Source organism: Anomalospiza imberbis, unplaced genomic scaffold (genome assembly GCF_031753505.1).
Source record: "Anomalospiza imberbis isolate Cuckoo-Finch-1a 21T00152 unplaced genomic scaffold, ASM3175350v1 scaffold_115, whole genome shotgun sequence".
NCBI classification, from domain to species: Eukaryota; Metazoa; Chordata; class Aves; order Passeriformes; family Viduidae; genus Anomalospiza; species Anomalospiza imberbis.
In genome coordinates this window covers 190,587-204,997 of record NW_027099541.1, presented here as the reverse complement: position 1 = coordinate 204,997, position 14,411 = coordinate 190,587, and the positions used below count along the sequence as shown (strand labels likewise).

The 14,411-nt window shown below is 44.4% G+C and overlaps 1 protein-coding gene and 1 pseudogene across 1 annotated transcript in view; one reads left to right on the top strand and one right to left on the bottom strand.

Annotated features, from left to right (window-relative positions):
* The window catches only part of LOC137465857 (aryl hydrocarbon receptor-like), a gene marked incomplete at its 3' end in the record, with an annotated part of 116,268 nt that overhangs the window by 4,708 nt on the left and 97,149 nt on the right, over window positions 1-14,411 (top strand). The gene's annotated exons all lie outside the window — the stretch shown is intronic.
* LOC137465851 (beta-2-glycoprotein 1-like) lies at window positions 4,486-13,434 on the bottom strand (annotated as a pseudogene).

Below are 14,411 nucleotides of genomic sequence, written 5' to 3'. Positions count from 1 at the left end.
CCCCAGCAGAGCCTCGGGGAGCTCCAAAGAAGAAACAGGAGATGCCAAGTGCAAAGTCCTGCATCTGGGCTTGGCCGATCCCAGCATAAACACGGGCTGGCTGGAGAATGGATGGAGAGCCCTCCTGGGGAAGGACTTGGCTATTGATGGTTGAGGAGCTCGGCGTGCCCCGGCCCAGTGGCCTGGGCTCTGATCCCCAGCATGGGCAGCAGGGCAGGGGGTTCTGCCCTCTGCCCCTCAGGTAAGACCCCACCTGCAGAGCTGCCCCAGCCCTGGGGCCCAGCACAGGAAGGAGCTGGGGCTGCTGGAGAGAGCCCAGAGGAGGCTCCAGGATGATCCCAGGGCTGGAGCCCCTCTGGAGCCAGGCTGGCAGAGCTGGGGGTGCTCACCTGGAGAGGAGAAGGCTCCAGGGAAACCTCAGAGCCTCTTCCAGGGGCTAAAGGGACTCCAGAAGAGCTGGAGAGGGACTGGGGACAGGGGCTTGGAGGGACAGGACACAGGGAATGGCTTCCACTGCCAGAGGGCAGGGATGGATGGGATATTGGGCAAGAATTCCTGGCTGTGAGGGTGGGCAGGCCCTGGCACAGGGTGCCCAGAGCAGCTGTGGCCGCCCCTGGATCCCTGGAAGTGCCCAAGGCCAGGCTGGATGGGGCTTGGAGCAGCCTGGGACAGTGGAAGTGTCCCTGCCCATAGCAGGGGGTAGAATAGGATGGGCTTTAAGGTCTCTTCCAACTCAATTCCATGATTCTGTGCTATAAATTTAATGGGATTGGTCCAGGTCCTTGATATGCAGGGGATGGACCTGGTGCGTTGTGAGTACAGGAGAGCTGGGACTAGAAAAGTAAGGGTACAGCAGCAGTGGGGGACAAGCCCAGGTTCTTTGTGATGTGGTATTTTATTCCTGCTAGCTGGATATTGGTTGTATCTATTTTTGTATCTTCATATGATCAACATTTAGGGGAAAAAATGTTTTTATTCAGAGCTTAGGGAGAAATATTTGCCACACTAAAGTTAAAGGCCAACAAATCAGAAGTAGCTTTTGAGCCTGAGCAGTGGGGGGTGGGTGCCAGAAATATGAGTGGATAAAACGAGAATGAAATTTTAGGAGAACATTCAATAATTGCAGAGCCAATTTTATTCACAGTTTCTGAGTAAAATCTCTTCAAGTATATTCTTGTAGGTAATAGAGTGATTTTGAGCTTTAAAACATCAAATCTGCTCCATATTGCTGATGGTTTCTGGGTTGTTCATGTCCTATCCCAAGGACAGAGAACACGAGGGGTGGTTGTGGAATAGAATTTCAGAGCCTGACACTTCTGCACAAAAACCATGGGTTGTACTTGTTTTATGGCTATTTTGAGAAAACCATCAATAAATCCAAAAGAATTAGAGAAATCTTTCAGCTGTTTAATCTCTTCCTGAGTGAATGAAGTGCTTGTGTCTATGTATGATCCCAAATAAACCCTCTGACCTCTTCGATTCATACATTTCTCTTTCCCCAAAATCTGTCATGGGCTTTGCTCTGTGTGTAGCATCTAAAGCGCTTTTATCTTGAGCAAACAAACTCTTCAACACTTCTGAGTTTGATTCAGATGCACATACAGATCAAACAAGAAACTCTTACATGTAGGGTAGGAAATTGGCTGTTTTCTTTGACTTCTCAGCTAATCTTCAGCAGGAATGATTCTGTGTTCGGGCTCATTGGGTGATAGCTCTGACAGCTACACTGGGGCCTACTCAGAGTGCCTTAAACCCACATTTGCACAGAAGCAGTGCAAAAATCAGTGATGGAGTATTTCAACCACGGTAGAATATCAAGAGTACATTACAAGGATGATTTATTATCTTGAAATTCCAAATTTAAAATAGTTGTCATTTGATATATATTGAAACATGGGGTAATTTTCATCTGTGTTAAATCCATGGTAGATCCTTGCAGCAGACTAAGCTGTGTTTCTGCACGTTGCCTTCAGATTTGAATATATCTTTGTCATACTCATCACAAAGTACTTTGAAAAACTGAATTTGCTGGAACATGATCAAAAAGAACATGAGGCCAAGCAAAATCAATGATTGCAGCCACTACTCCAGGAGAAATTTCCTGAGGGAATAGATCCAGTTTCTGGGTCTGCTTCCCAAGGCAGACCCACTACCAGGGTGGCCAGAGAGGTTGGAGCCTACCTGAAGTGATTTGATAATTGCATAACTTCTGTCCAAAAAAAAAAAAAAAACAGAAAGAAAAACAAAAGGTTGAGGAAATGACTGAGGTCTTGTCTTCATCCAAAGCTGCAGCCTGGACATCAGGAGCACTGATGTGTCCTGACCCTCCTGAGGAAATCGCTGTAGACACTCTAATACAGAACACAAAGATATCCCAACCAGAATACAGAAAAAAATTCCTAATTTGAATTGTAAAACTACGGTCATTTAAGCAAAACATATTCAGTCCTTTTTTTTTCACTATGTTTTACCATGTTCTCTTATCTCTTTAACTGCCTCGGCAGGTTGCCACAAGTAACATGAACAGAGCTTAAGGCATTTTTTCAAACATCTCAAAAATACAGGGAAAAAAAAAAAAGCAGGCAGGTCTTACTGCCTCATACCAGCTTCTGGAACACTTCAAGTTGCAAGACATTATTTTTCAGCCCTTCTGAGCAAATCCTTTGTGTCTGGAAAGCTGTGATTCACAAATACCTCACTACTTCAAAGAGTTAACAGGTCACAGATTTTTATTATTTTTCTCCCTCTTCTTGCTTCAGGAGAGTAGATAACAAATTCAGCATGTGAACATTGGCTCCTAAGGGTGATCCTTTCAAGTATTCCAGTGCTGCACATCCAGTGAGGAAGCAGGGCCAGCTGATTTGTTCAGTCATTATCCTGCTGCATGGGTAAGTAGAACTGGGAAAATTTCCTTAGAAAAACCTCAGTTTTCCTGGGGCAGCTGTTTTTTGTGCAAAACATAAGTCCTTTCCGGGGCAAGCTGCATTTGGGTGACAGTGAATGCTAAGTTTCCTTACGCCAACTTCACAGGGTTTGCTGTGACACACAAGTTAATATTAAACAGTGTTTGGTATCTCAGCAACTGCCCTGTACATCCTGATCCCAGAGATGGACCCACACCACATTTAGACTGGATTTCCAAATTAATTGGCTCCTGCCAGCTGAGCTATGTATGTGTTAGAAGGAATTCTGGCTATCCTGGCCTGCAAACGTCATTTGAGGATCCCACCTAAACTTGTTCAACCAAACTATGGCACACGCTGCACCAACAAAATACCCACTTCAGTTGCCAGCATGAATCTGTCTGTCTCTGCATTAGAGAATTAAATTGTTGCTGAGTACAAAGTACTAAATACTTAATAACAGCTGCCTCACTCTCTCCTTAAAAATAGGAAGCATAAGGACAAATTATATCAGTTATACTATTAAAATATTAATAAAATATTATTATGCAGCCTTACAAAAAAAAAAAAGAAAAAATATGATTAGAATATGTTTAGAGTCCTTTAATGGCAGCTCTGCCATCTTACATGTAGCTTGATCTTAATGTTAAATGGTCCTTTTAAAAGTTCTGCAGTGGATTATTACTTACTGTGGAGCTCATTCATGTTTTTTATCAAAGAAAAGGCTTTTAAACCACAGAGGGAACCTTGTATGACTCATGACAATTTATTGTAAGTGTACCACAAATATTTCTCTATCACTTTCTAGTATGTTGAAATTATAATTACTTTTTCTGAATGAAAATACAGACATAAGCACAAAACTTGCCAAACTGGATCATAGCAGTAAGCTGCCTGTATCATAAATCAAATTAAAAGTACAGTTTACTTCAGAGCTACTTAATGAGCAGAGATCAGAACTGTTGCTCAATGGTGTACATTTCTCTTTAAAAATACCAATAAAAAAAACCCAAACCAAAACTGAAGCAATTATATTGTGTAATATTGAAACAGAGGTAAACATTAACAGTGGTTTAAAACAGTTTCAGGTGAAGTTAAATCTCTAAAATGTAAATAGGCTTACTAACTGAAGCACATTTTTTTAGAAATATTAAAAAAACCCCTCTATCTGATGCTGTTGATGTTTAAATCATGGCTGGATTCTTGGCTTCTAAACTCATTTGGAAATCTCAGTCTTTCTACTTTTGTAAATTCTGGAAAATCCCAGGCTCATGCCCTCTGTCTATCTATAATTAAAGGTCCACTCCCTGTCACAGGGGAGTGGTAATGGAATCAGAACTCAGTAATTACTAATGATTAAGGGCTCTTGCTATAAGTCAGTCTAAAGATACAGGATCTGATTGATGATTAGGTAATATTAAATAAGGAGACACTAGTGGCTGAAAATCACTGTAGTGTAAAGTAACTGCTATTGAGGAGGTCATTTACAGTTGCATAAATGTTGGAAATGTGGAAAGAGAAGCACCAGTGCAGGGATTTGGAAGAAGGCAGAGACAAGAGTGGAAGTTAATGGCTGAAATGATGTGTTGTAGCTTGTGGAAGAGACTGGAGAGGATGGTGGGGAGGGAAGAAAGCATTCACAGATTCTGGAGTTCACCTGGACATTTACACTTACAGGACCTGAGTTACATTTACAAGATCCAAGTTACACTCACAGGACCTAAGTTTTCCTCCTGTATATGGAATTTGCTGTCTCAGTAAAGCAGAAATTTGATACTGGGTTATTTCTCTGCTTCAAGCTTCATCTTCACATGCTTTCAGTCTGAGGGGTCTTTCTTTACCAGAGATGAAAAAAAGACACATTCTGTTGGAGACAAGTGAAGAACTTGTGTTAAATTCTTGAAACATGTGACAGCTGAAAACAATAGCGAGGTGAGCAGTCAATCTTTGCATCATAATGCAGCTGTTGGAAGAAATACACTTTTATTTTCTATCTTAATAAAGCTGAGCTACGTGCATCAGAAGCCAAATAAATGTGAGGAGAGATGTTTTGATTGTGGATAGGCTGTGCTTTTCCTTCACTTAGAAATGAAAATAAAACTTGCAAGGAAAATTCTATGCAAGGAATATTGACAAAACAAGTGTGAAACATTTCCCTCTTGCTAGCAAAGTTGGTCATGTCTGTTTATTTATTCTAAAAGCCTGCGTGCCTGTGAAGCTGTTCCCCCAGCATCAATTCCTCCCCACAGCTCTCAGCTGCCTTTCAACACTCTTGGTCCAAAGTGTTTTCCTGATCAGCACAAGGTGGGAATAATTCACCAGAATAAGAGGGAATATGTCAGGTTCTCAGACCTGCAGCAGTGTTCAGGCTTTTTGTCCCTAAAGAAGGTGCTGATCCAAGGATTTATGAAATCCCAGAATACTTCACCTATGGCCTTTTCTTTGGGCTAGTAACATCTTTAAGTAGCATCTTCCAGAACAGGGCAGGAATTAAAGCAGGGCTCTGACACAACCAAAGGAAAATTCTTGCTGGGCATTTTCTCCTCAGGCCATTTTCTTCCAGAATACCCAATAACCCAAAACCCAATAATTCAAACAGCCAGTCAAAGTAGGGCTTGAAGATGAATTATGACATTGTCCCCCACACTCAAGCAGTTGTAATTCTCCCACCAGGAGCTGGTTTGTGAGCAGCCTGGCTCATACCTTTAAGACAGGCAGGGAGGGTGAAGTTGCCATCCACACATGCCACATCTACAGTGTAGGCACAGGATTTTTCCTTGTTTTTGCAGAAGAAGGATACAGTTTCCCCGTGCGGAATGCCATCTTTCAGGTCATTTTGAACTCTCTTCTTCTCACCACTGTACAATATTACAGCTTTCTAAACTGGTATTTTACATGGTGCTGGAAAAAAATCCAGTTATAAGGAGCAGGTTTGAAAAGGGGGTAGATCAGATCCCAGCAGGATTCTGTGTATGTGACATTTGGGAATGAAAAATGTGTCCTACATATGGACAGAACTTTTGCTGGTATTAAAATGCTGAAGAAATTCAGACCCTGAAGCATAGGGTCAAAAGTTTGCCGTGAAAATCCAGCTTCAGTGTAATTTCTAACGACGTGAAATAGGAAGAGGAGAGGAAATACTCAGAATAAAGTTACATGACTGATTATTGAAGTCAACCCAGATACATCCGTGTCATACAACATCCACTGTGGGGAGAGGGCTTAGATTACCAGGGCCTTGCAATTCCTTTTTTGGCTTCCTTTTGAGCACAGCTCTTCCACAGAGGAGTGACAGCTCAACGGTCAGAGCGGTGGTCAGGTGGGAGAGCTCAGTTTGATCCCTGGTTTCTGAGGGATGGGGTGTGCTCACCTCTGCAGGCTGGCTTGGTGGACCAGTTTCCAGTGTTCTCACAGTGGGAATATTTGGATCCCTCCATCACGAAGCCGGGCTGGCAGTCAAAGCTGACACTCTCCTTGTAGTGATAGGTTCTGTGCACAGCAAACTCTAGGAACCCATTCTCTATTCCTGTTGGAGTGGGGCAGGTGACAACTGGGGGACAAAACCAAACCCAAAGCTTTAGCAGTGTCACAGGTCACAAAGACAACAATAAACCTGAAAAGTGTAGAAAAACTTTCACGGTGGGCCATTGCAACCTCTTTCACAGGAAACACAGTCAGGGGAAAGATAGCTTAAAGCCACAACAAATAAATAAACATTACTTGTTTGAAGTACACATCTATTGCAATCTGTGGTTATAACATGACTTAAACATGGTGTAATTTAACTAAAAGCAGGGAAGTTTCTAGGATTGAGCGTAAGGTTGGCTATTTCTTAGGTGAATCTGAGCACTTAGAATCGAATGTTGGCTGCACACTGGAGGCCAGGCTCAGGTTCCCCGCTGTGCACCATGTTTAGCAGGGTTTATTTCTATAACCTTTACACCTGAAGCAAATGTTTTGTCAGTCCCATGTTATGTGCCATGGGTTAGCAATCTCCTTGATCCACGAGCCTGAATGATTGCAGAATTCAGCTGCAGAGGAATTGTGCTCTATGTTTGCAGTTACAGTTGTACAAAAAATTGAAATACTGTTGTACATTTAGTTTTGTTTATGCAATTCTCAGGAATATTTTGTGGTGTGGATAAAAGTGAGTTACTCACCCTTGCACACTGGAATGCTGCTCCACGTGCCATTGGCTGTGCAGGTGGTTGTCTCGTTCCCACTCAGGGCGAGAGGAGGGATGCATTCAAACTGAATTGTGTCCAGGAAATGAGAGACATTTCCAGGATTTAGGCGACGGAAAGAGAGGACCCCAAATTCCGGGAGCGAGGGAGGTGCACAAGTCACCGCTACAAAAGCACAGCATTCAGAAAATTACATCTCAAAGATCAAATCATTGTGGAATCAGAGGAGCAACATTCTTATGACTCAATGAACCCGCATGGAATCACAGCTGGCAAAACATAATTTAAATTAAAAGTGTCAGAGGGGCCTCAGAGTATGGAATTCATGAGTTATGCTGGATTTTTCAGATCATATTCCTGCTTTTCAGTCAAGTGTCTTTGCAGGATAGGTTGCAGCAAAACCCTGCATAAGTACAAAGGCATGACAATATCCTCTTTTTATACACAGGGAGGAGGAATTGGAGTGGATAAGCATCTTACCTCCAGCTGTAAATAGCATCCTTGATCCTGACCTTTTGTTCAGACCTTTCAATTGTATTTCTCTAAAACCCACACATATAACACCAACTATGCAGCATTCTGCTTGATTTTTCCTAACCAGCTTTTGCACAGCACTAGAGGACATTTCTGAATAAGAGCATATATAATTCTGAGCAATGGAAAGGAATATTTCTGGAATAGGAACAAGGATAGTTCTTTTTTATTGAAACACATACGTTGACACTGTGGAAAAGTTCCAGTCCACTTTCCATCTGCCATGCACTGGCTTGTTCTTGACCTGACAAGGTTTTAGCTGGAAACAAACAGACCTGGTTATCAGAGCAGGAGATCAATCAAAGACCTGTCATTTCTCCTAAACAGAATTAAGAATCCAGCTCTGAAATCCTTCTCCAGTTTAACAGTTCCTGACCTCAAAGGAAGTTTAGAACCAGATCTGAAAAAGTGTTAATGTCCAAATATTGCAAAGACGCCAACAGAACTCCTGATACAACAAGATATTTTGTTGTTTCAACTTTATATTCTGTTTTACATATTCATTTCTAAAAATTATTAATGCGATGGATGGAGGTAAATATTGTAGCAAATATTAATCTGTGATTACTAATGCAAATGGTATGGTTTCCTGGGAGGCGTTCCCAGTTAATTATGGCAATTAGGACCAAATACTGGAAAGAACTCAGTGCTCTTAAGAACTGAGGTCACCGAGGTGCATTGTTATATTTTAATCCCAGACATTTCAATTTCCATATGCACATTACACACTTCTCTTCTACCCTCTATATTGACACTATTAACATCTACTCAGAGTTTTAAAGAAATATTAGTCATGTGTCTGGCATTTCAATATGACACAGCTGAAAACCAGTAAATTAGAATTTACAAAATCAAATGAAGTCCCATTACTACACTTGGTGTCATAGTTGAATTTATTTAATCCTTATCTGGCTCCTCTTTTACAGAAGGAGGTTGTTGAGGCTCTTGACACTTTTCAGTGAGCTCTAGGCTTTGCCTCACCTGTGACCTTCCAGGTAAGCCCTGTTTTGTCATTAATTACCCGAGTACAATTAAATACCTGCTACTATCAAATGCTTCCTTGCATTTATCGTAAGTATTTTTTTAAATGCATCCTTTTTCCTAAAGCTAACAAGTAGCCCTGAGGAAAAGTGCATTTACTGCAGGTAAGTTAGGATTAACCTCCTGTTTTCATTTACTGAGCTTGGAAAGGCATAGAAACAAAATTCCCATTCCTCAGAGCCCAACAGCATAACTTTGACGGAGATTATCTACTCTCTGCTGTAGGATTTCATCGCATGATGTAATAGGAGGATTTGAAAAGCAGGAGAAAGCAGTCCAGAATAAAGTTTTTGCATAAAATCTCTGCTATTTTGGTGTTTTCTGTATTTGCAGGACTTTTCTTTGGAGTAGCAAAGCCCCATAATGTTATAGCTGAGACTGAACAGAGGTGGATCACCAGAAAGGCTTTTTTAAAATGATTTCTGAAATGCAGATGAGTTTTCATGTGCAGTTTTCAATGTTCTCTGTCTTGCAGTATGGCAGTGGGTGATACTACAATGTGATTTAGGTTGTTTATTTAGCAGCATAAGGAAGGGAATACTTACCCTGGATCACATGAAAAAGTTACAGCACTCTGGTATTGAAACTCTTCAGAATCCATTTTCCCATTCTGCAGGGGTGGAGGAGGGGGACATCTCTTTGTTATATTTAAATATTAAAAAAGGATCATATTATTTCATGAGGCATGACATCATAATTTCATTATCGTGGGAACAAGTAGATCATAAAGGTTCATCCTGGTGTCTTTCACACTTCTCCACTCCCATGTACTACATTCCACATGTCTGGCTGTTCTACATTTCCATCAAAATGCAAGTTTTTGGGATTACATATTTTTAACACTCAATTTCCTGAGGCATGTGAGTTGTCTGCAATGAAATGATGACGATGCTTCTGAGGGATGCATTAAATGCAGGGGTTATGAAGCAGCACATGTTGTTAGAGAATGAGCACTTCCGGGCTGGGGTGGATCATTGAAGGTTCCCCCGTCCAGCTCCAAGCTCCATCCCCATCCAGGAGCAGGGGCTGAAGGGCAGGCGTGGGACACAGATGGGAAGATCCTTTCCATCACCACCCCTCTTCCACACACTGTTGTTTTCCGAGTGAGGGAAGAACCACTGGAGAGAGACCTGTTGAAATCCATCTGGTTCCTCCTGTGGGCTCTGAAATACCCTTTTCAGATCCATGCAGGCAGGGGCAGGACTTGCTGGGGGTACTCACGGAGGCAGAGCAGGCTGTTGAAGGCCCACTTGCCCGTTGGGAGGCAGGTGGGCTTCCTCAGCCCAGAGGTGGGCGTGAACCCGGGCCGCCAGGTGTACTCCCCTTCCTCACCCACTTCCTACACCTTTTTGTCTACGTTGAGTGTGGCAAACATCACTTCTGGTGGCCTGGGACAGACTGGAGGAAAGGGATTTACAAGAGATTGGGTAGAAAATGATAGATAGTTCAGTCAGAGAGAAAAGGAGAGAGATTTCTACCAGGCTAAGCCTGGGAAAAAGTCCGAGAGGATTGTAAAGTATCTATTATCTCTTTCTATTCATATTGTTCATAGATATGTTCTGCCACTGTGTGCTATTCGTAGTGCACCAATGGTGTGAAATGTTTTTACTCTAAGACCAATGAAATCAGTCTCCAGGATGTTCTCTATAAAAGAGAGATGTACTTTCAAATAAACGGATCATTCTTTGCCTTCTGGACTTGAAGTCATTTCCATCCCCGTCCCTGCCTCAACAGCAACAGAAAATTGTTTTGATTTCTCAGCTTGAAGCAGAGGGTTCTCTATTGTTGTGAGTTATAGTATCTCCTTGCCCTGAGCTTTTGTCTTCCTGAGGCAGCTGATGGCTGCCATAAGTATTAGCCAGAAAAAAAAAAAAAAAAAGTGGTGTTCTTCTTCTCCTCAGCAGCTCTACCAATGTTCCCAGTTAGATTTGGTGTCACTTTTTAAACGAAAATTTACTTTTCCTCCAAAACAGATTTATGAAGGTGGTGCACAAATTGAGTCCAGCTGAGTCAAGGGAAATACAGGTTGGATATCAGGAAAAAGTTTTTCACGGAAAGAGTGATAAAGTTCTGGGATGGCCTGCCCGGGGAGATGGTGGAGTCACCATCCCTGGATGTGTTTAAAACAAGCCTGGATGTGGCACTGGGTGCCAGGGTTTAGTTGAGGTGTTGGGGCTGGGTTGGACTCAATGATCTTGGAGGTCTCTTCCAACCCAGTGATTCTGTGAATTCTGTGGATTCAATTACAGTAAATTTCCTTGAACAAAACAGGGTAAGAAGGACTTAGAAGCAAACAAATGCCTTTCATTTTTAATCCAAACCCGTTTGGTGGGGGTCAGCCTGAAATCAGGTGTTTTTTCTTGTAATTAAATTCCTTTTTTTCCAATTCTTCTTTTCACTGGGGTAGACCCTCTGTTCCATGAGCCAGATCTGCTTCCCAAACAGCACTCTTGTGTGTGTAATTAATAACAGGAACTACCCTTGAAGTGCTTTTAAATTCTCGTGGATGCTGAACATTTTAATTCTAACTGTTTCCAGCAGTGCCTGTTGAAGGCTTGCAGAGGCTGGCAGTGCTTGGAGCTGGTTATCAACTGTTAATTTTTCAATTGCAGCTATTTATGGATAATGCCTTCCATAAATGTGATTCATAACTGTTACTTTCTAAGTCAGGCAGCCAAATGTGCATATGTACTTTTCTGTGCATTTCAGTGTCATTTACTCTGGTTTCTTAATTAGAATGTGATTTACATGAAGTTTTTTCTTCCCTTTTGCAATGACATAATATAGACTTGAAGGTACTGCAGGCACATGGGTCTTTTTGTCTTTTTTCAGCTTATCTTCTAGTTGACTTACTTTACATTTTGAAATCACATTAATAATTAAAATCTTTTCATCAAATGAGCTTTATTAGAAGTCTGGCCTATGTCCTTATAAAGGTAGAAGTCTGCTGGAATTACTGTTTTTGTCTGTCCTGTCTAGTTTACAAAATGTCCTTTTTTATTTATCGTTTAGTCTGATACAGAAACACGCTTTTTGAACTAAAAGTGCAAATGCATCCAGAACACCAAGAACGTAGCCATTATTGCTCTTAGTTTGCTACTTTTTAGTTTTTAAAATGAAGCTGCAAAAGTCTAATGAATGCTTGTCTTTACACAATGGCCTGTCAAGACTGAGGAGATTGTCTCATCACTTCCAAAGAGAGATTCTGCCACTGTCAGAAGTGTCAGTGGATGGACACTGCTCAGCACAAAACGATGCGCTGAGGCGCAGCACCGAGAGCCTGTCCAGCCCGGCCACCACGTCGGGCGGGAAGGGCAGCAGCCCCGCCCGCCGCTCCAGCTCCCGCTTCAGCCGCTCCCGGTGCCGCTTGGCCAGGTTGGAGTCGCCGCCTTCGGCCGGGCCCGGCCGCGTGCCGCTGGGCACAGCCGCATTACCGGGGAAGGGGGACACCTCTTGTTATGAGTAAAAAATTGTTCATTTCTCAAAGGTTATGAAGTGTCACATTATGACAGGTTGCTAAGGAATTGTTAATTACCCCTTGTTCATCCCTTGTTAATTACTCTGTTGATCATTAACTGTTCATCTCCTGTTAGAAATTCTCTTTCTGTCGGGTTGGGTTTCACTGTCGCTGCTTCCTAGAAAATGGCTCCCAGGAAGTGACATCAGAAGCAGTATGCAAATGGAGGAAGGTGTCAAATTCAGCACCGAAAACCCCTGAAACAGCGAGCCACAAGGAAATTGAAGGACTCCAACCACTGTAAAGAGTGAGCAATTAATCCGAGTTTCTGCAGGAACCTTTCTAATGCCTCACTCTAACCAACAGAAACATCGGCTAGTATGAGGACCCCTGACTATGAGTCGAATCCCGCCGGTCCCATGAGGATGGAATCCCTGGCTCGGCCTGCGTGCAAAGCGGACAAAGCTGCACTCCTCCTCTTCTGTGCCACTCTGGGAAGCAGCGGCGGCGTGCGCGTGACCCGTCGGGCCCCCACCCGAGCTGGTCACTTTCTAATAAAGGAACTTTAAAGGACTACGATCTCCTGCACAAATTTATTTCACCCCTCAGCCCTTCCCCGGCCCCCTCAGCCCCCTCGCCCTCACTCACGCCTGCGGCACCAGCTTCCTCCGCCTGCGCCCCATGTACAGGGCCGGGCCGGCAGCGCCCGACCGCCGCTCCCTCAGGGCGAGAGGCGGCGAGAGCGGGAGCGAGAACGGCCCGGCCCCGGTCACGGGGGAGACGGGGCTGGACGGGATCTGGGGCTGCGGGGGGACTGGGAGCGGCGGGGCTGGGTGTGCGATAGAGGGCTTTGGGGGCTGAACAGGGAGTGGGAGCTGAGGGACACAAAGGATGGTAGGTGCGAGGGACAGAGGGGGTTGATGAGGAAGGGAAGGGGGCCGAAAGAGAATTCAGGGTGCGAAGGGGCTGTGGGTGGCGGTGAGCAGGGGGCCATGGGTGGGTGGGGATGTGAGGGTGTTGATGGGGAGCTGGGGACCGGACCGGGGGTGCCAGTGGCTCGAACAATCCGCCTGGTGCTTTGGCAGTGATGGACAGAGCCGCCTGCCCGGTGCAGAAGAGTGCACACACCCGAGGCTTGCAGATTTGCCATGTGGAGTAAGTCCTTATCATGCCAATGTCCTCCCTCACGTAATGGCTCAGCTGTGAAAACTCCGTTCCCAAGTCTGGGGACAGTCACACATAAGCTGAAGGTACCCATCTCGACTGATGGGCCATCGTTAATTCAACTGCGCTCACCTGGAGACAGCTGCAGCATCTCCGAAGGTGTAAAGAGTCCCCGAGCGTCCCGTGATCCACAGTATTACCGGTGTGAAGCTCCCCGCCCCAGGGAGAGGTACAGGGGATGTTCCCACGTAGCCTCAGCAGAATAGAAACCCCACGCATGTGGTGTTTGTTGGACTGTTTCCCTTCAGCACTCGATGGATGTAGGCTGCAGTCACTTTCTCTCCACACTCCCATCTTTTCCCTCTCTCCCCCTCACGTTTACTGTTAAATATAGATCCATGCTATTGGCCCCGGCATATGGTGTCATTTACACCTTATTTTAGGCAGACACATCTCTGTAATCATTTTTAATCGTCAGATATTAACAACCATGTGTGCCAATGAGGAGTGTAAGCCTGCCTGTGAGTCCCACAACCCCACAGGGCAGTTTGGGGGTGCAAAGGGGGGACACTGTCACGCCTCTGCTGCCGTGCATGCCCACAGTAGCTGGGGACAGTGACAACGGGAGTGTCACCCACCCAGCACCAGGGCCAGGCTTTTCTCAGCACTTGCTCAGTCAAGGAGGAAATGGCGAGACATGGGTTTGGGTCAAAACAAACATCAGCACAAAGCAAATCGCCTTTTAATACATCGCCAAACGCAGGGGTGAGGCTCCGAACAGCTCTTTTCCCCTCAGCACCTTCCAGCTGCCACCAGCAGCACAAAGAAATCATGGAGCAGAAAATGAGACGCTGCCACCAGAACAGACTTTATCTGTACAGCCACGAGGTACAGAGAGATCAGACACCAGTGACAGAGCACGGGGCGGGGGGGGTCTGTCACAGCCCTAAGCAGCAGTGCCCCCATCTCTTGAAGCACTGGGAGCCCCTGGTACGCCCCCAGCACCGTCTCACAGGCACCAGAACAACAAAGGCTAGTGAGCAGAGTCCATCCTGCTGCTTTTTGGATCTGGATCATGGCCAGTCAACTCCTTGCCCGACCTAGGCGCTCCTCGAAGCCACCTCAGAG